Here is a 5,008-nt window from a genome sequence, read left to right on the forward strand (position 1 = left end):
TTTCAAATAGAGTACATCATTGTAATTTAGAACTCATTTATATCTAGTTTCACAAATCTCTTAAGAAAGGATTGGCAAACACCTGTCTTTGCAAACCAAAATTCCTCTATGAGTGTCTTATTTGAAGATGTGAAGCTCCTCCTCAGCTACAGCTGTCTCAATTCTGCCTCTTGACCAAAGAAGGAAGCCCTTTGTCCATTCATCACAATGCCTGGCTGCACACTCTGCTTTGGATCAATTTCAATACCTGCTTTCTTTGCTGCTACATCAGCACTTCTGAGCTCTGATGGAGAGAATCACACACAACTGCTTGGATCGATTCCAATTCCAATTTATGGCTTCCCCATCCACTGTGCCCTCATCATGGCCTGGCAAACCTTCTATGTTCCCCTAAGGCAGCACTGTCCCAGGCTTGAGTTGGCAATTCCAGTCTTTTTCCTCCTCAGACCTCCTATGGCATCTCCTAACCTGTCACTACACTGGATTGGGGCTCGTATTCTAAGGGACGCAAGAGCCTCAGACCTCCCTTAACGCTGACCTTGTCTCATGGCTCTACCCCATCGTTGTCCTGTAACACGGCTCCTACCTCCTCCAAGATCAGTCCTTCACATTCCATCTTCTCCTCCTGCCTTTTTCACACCCCTTCCTTTGCATACAGCTTCCTTTTCAACAACACATCCCCTCCCAAAATCTCACCATTCTGAAAATAGTTTTACTTGTCCCTTGCCAAATTATAGTTAGTCACTGTAGAGTTGACTTGACTCCACGTGGTCCTCCATAGTGTATCAAGTCATGGCCTTTCAGAATCAGTTACCTTTGGGAGGGATCAATAGCCATGGCCTTAACCAACCACTGATGTGACCCGGGGACGTCTTTTCTTGTGCAATTTTTAATGCCTTGCATATGACCTCGCCTCCTACAGGTGACCAGATTTTAACATTGGTAAAGAGGGACACCATTGACAGGGGGGGAGAGGGTTTTTTTTTTTGGGGGGGTCTTGATTAAAAATCTGGTCTATATAGACCAAATAGACCATTCCCTAGCTTGTTGTGCGTTCTTCCCCCAAATCGGGACTTTTTTAAAATGCCGCGGGACGTTTTAAATCGGGACTGTCCCGCCAAAAGCAGGACGTCTGGAATGAGCTCCAATCATTGAAGCTAACGCATGCTTAGCAGTTCTAATAACAACCTACTACTAATAAATGCGAGTGAATCTTTAGTACTACTATTATCTGTCCTACCCTTATTGGACCATTTGAGTCCATGTGATATTTTGAATTAATCCATACCCACACCCACCCACACCCAAAGTTCTCTTTTTCCCACTTCTAAGGCACTACATGCCCTTGAATTTCCTTTCCCAGTTTTTTTCTTCCTATCCATTTGTCCTGATATGGAAGTCCTACGTCCACTCCACCCCTGCTTCTCTTACTGTGGTATTTGCCTTGAATGGTATAATTCACATTTGTAGTCTCCATTAGCCAGAAGGCTGATTCTTCCAGAATTATAGCCCAGCGTATGCAAATGTTTCCTATATATTTTCACTAGGACATGCAATACATACCTAACTTTCTCATGCACAATCATAACCTACTTATTTGTACGGCAGTTACTTAGCAGAACAGGGACTAGGGTGTCCAGCGGGCATGCGCCAATTCAGACTCCAGCTAGGAAAGGGCGGCACACATAGGTGGGTGGTACACCTTGATTGGCCCAATCTAGGTCAGGTGGGCTTAATTCAGCCAATCGGGTCAACCAGTACCATTGACCACACCTCCCAGCGGAAGGCCCTAAAAACTGGAACTTGGAGACCGCCGCTCTTTTCCTACTGCTTTTTTCCAGTTCACCGGGCCGTTCTGCGGTCTCTCTCTCTCTCTCTGGCCGCAGGGGCACCACTTGTGGGTGTGCAGTCCCCTGAGGGTGCTCGTGCGGGTGACTGTAAAACCTGAAACTTGTATCCTGTATAAAAACTCACCTGGACCGCAAGCCAGGCTTTGGCGCCAAGAACCGAGGTATTTCCCCCCAAGGAATCTAACATAACCACTTACTCTCTCTGGATTCTCTGTTAATTTCCCTGGCTTAGTAAATGATAGAAATTCCAAGCCAGATCAGAAGACACTTAAAAGAAGGGGTATCATTTATGTCAGATGGATCTTAGCCGAAAATGGAGAATAACCAAAAAACTGTTTGCCGGTGTTTTAAGGATCATGCACAGGTATTCCACTGTGCAGATTATAACAAATGATGGATAATATTGCTAAGAATGGGAAATCCAGAACAATCCATTGTGCTCACATCAGACCAGACCAAACCCACTGCCATGAGTCAGTTCTGACTCACAGTGACACCGAAGGGCAGGGTAGAACTGCCACGGTGGGTTTCTGAGAATACTTTTTCTGGGAGTGGAAAGCCCCGTTTTTCTCCCATGAGAGCCGGCTGGTGGTTTGAACCGCTCTCCTTGCAGTTAGCAGCCCAAGGGGTAACCATTGTGCCCCCACTGTTCTTTTGTGCTCATTCAGAGCCTGTACATACGAGGGCAAGTCAAAATGTATTTCTACCTGGGTTTCAGTTTATGTCTGCACAGGTTTATTCCAAAACATATGTGTTTAAACCTCTCTCTGTGCTCAGGGCCCGACGACGGGCAATTTCTCTCAGTCCTATATTTGTTTTACTCTCATTAGGGTGTCTTCAAAAAGGAAAGGTACAATCAAACGAACTTAGGAGCGGGGATCGGCTGGGACGGTTCATTTCAACGCAGTGACGTCAGGACAGAAAGTTACGGTGACAGGACGATTTTGAAGAAAGAGGTAACTTTATTTTAACATTACATATTGTCATATAGCCATAGCATCCTTTACTTATATAACTCTCTTATGAGATGGGAATACTTTCTTGTCGTTTCTCACTGTAAACAAATCTTTGAATGAATAAATTCTCCAAGAGGTCACCTAAATAGGTTTTCTCACAGTACATGAGAGTCTATTAAGAACAAGTTTTAAGGCATTTAGATAGTTCATTTCTGAAAAATAAAAATAAGGCCAGAAAAGTTGTATCATTATTATTTTTTTGTTCATCACCACAATGCATCCACTCATTCTTTGATGTAGCAAGGGCTGCCCTATAAGACTTGCCTGGGAAACCTTACCCCGTCCACCACATCCATCAGACTTAATTTCCTTCCCCACACTCCAAGAACATTTCAAATGAACCCTCTGGGTCTTTGTAGCGTGCCAACATTGCTATTTTGAGGTGATGCAAATCAAAGAACATGGAATTCTTCAGGGAAGAATTTGAGAGATGGAAACACTCTTCAGAAGGATATAGACCTGTTTAAAAGCTGGCAAGTAACCATCAAAGGTGGGCCTATTGATTTGTTTCTGGAAGAGGTAAAAAATTTAAATGTAGAGAAACAAGCATTGCTATGGACTAATGGACCATAAGAAATTCAGTCTCCAAGATGCGGGGACCAAAACATCTGGAAGGTGCTTGGCAACCAATACCAACTGCTCTGAAAGGGGTCACATTAGAAGGTCCTGGACAGAGTGGGAGAAAAATATGGAACAAAACTCAATATCTTAGAAAAGGCCAGCCTTCCTGGTCAGATAGAGACTCGTGAATCTTAGAGACTTTGGCTCTTAGTCATTCATAGATCAGTTTCAGCCAAATAATAGGCAGGTCTTTAACACAAGTGCGATAAGGATGTTTGAGAATATTCAGTCATTTGAGATCAAAAGAGAAGCATTTACCTAAGGACAGAGTTCAGAAGAATTAGAACAGAAAACAGAGACACTGGGAGGAAGGAGGGTAAATGATGTTCTATTTTGGGGATTGTGATCATGAAATGAAGCTAAACATACATGAATTCTTGAGTGGAAAGCTGGTCTGCTCTGTAAGCCTTGATTCAACCTACAAAGAAAAAATGCTTTGAAACGGAAAGAAGATAAGAAAAGAAACAAAGCCATGTACTGCATTATGAGGAAACTTTATGATATAGTTGTCATATTATGATATGATATGGTCATAATTTTATATCTGAAGAAATGGACTTCTTGAGATAGTGTTTTCTCTCATCTTACCTATCTAGTAAATGGAAGAACTAGGCATAAAGCCCCACATATCTGATTCAACAATGCCTACATTTATATAACTTTATAATGAAGGATAAAAAAGATTCTTATTTTTGGGCAGTTAAGTCACTAATAGATATGTAAGTTTGCACAACTTTTAAAATATATTTAAACTGTTGAATTGTATGATACATGAATTATATACAAATAAAACGATATGTCCATTCTGTATGTACATATACACAGACTTATATGGAAGATATGCCAATAATCAATATTTTCATGTTTGATATTTTTGTTTAACAAACCACCCTATGATTTTATAGCCATAGTTTTATGCTTCTTCTTTCATAAGCATATCCATTTTAAATCAGAAAATTAAAACAGGAAACTTGGAATATGATGTGATAGTATCTCAGGATGTGGGCCCGCAGAGGGTATATGGAACCTGTGTATGGTTTTAGAATGTGTACCCAGAAAGTTTGGGGTATCTCATACTTGTCATTGGGTTGAGGCCCACTAAGCAGTGGGTTGAAAATAGAAATATCGGCTGTCACAATTCACTAATGTGTGGCTCATGTTATCAAGTCTCTAGATTTTATCTAAGAACTATGCACTGAGTTAAGAAAAGAGGGACACCGTGACAGGGTTTTACACATATGCATAAACATAATTTTTTAAACCACTGAATATTTTTTCTTCTTATCATTTTATTGGGGGCTCTTACAACTCTTGTTACAAACCATACATCAATTGTATCCAACATATTCGTACATATACCCATCGTTCCTTTCTAGACATTTACTTTCCATTGAGCCTTTGGGATCAGCTCCTCCTTTTTTCCCTCCCTCCTGCCCCCGCAACCCTTGTGGCCCCCTGATAGATTGTAGATTGTTAATTATTTTCAAATCTCACTGTGACCGCCCTCTCCCTTCCCCTCTG

The 5,008-nt window shown here is 41.6% G+C and overlaps 1 protein-coding gene across 1 annotated transcript in view; it reads left to right on the forward strand.

Annotated features, from left to right (window-relative positions):
* The first annotated feature begins 1,918 nt into the window (after window positions 1-1,918).
* SPATA16 (spermatogenesis associated 16) overlaps window positions 1,919-5,008 on the forward strand; it is a 407,618-nt gene continuing 404,528 nt past the window's right edge. The window contains exons 1-2 of the mRNA XM_004708583.2: window positions 1,919-2,011; window positions 2,681-2,806. The gene's annotated coding sequence lies outside the window, so the exon portion shown is untranslated. The remainder of the gene's footprint in view (window positions 2,012-2,680; window positions 2,807-5,008) is intronic.

The sequence above is a fragment of the Echinops telfairi genome, unplaced genomic scaffold, assembly GCF_000313985.2.
Source record: "Echinops telfairi isolate 266 unplaced genomic scaffold, ASM31398v2 ScPeMD7_4225;HRSCAF=4972, whole genome shotgun sequence".
NCBI lineage: Eukaryota > Metazoa > Chordata > Mammalia > Afrosoricida > Tenrecidae > Echinops > Echinops telfairi.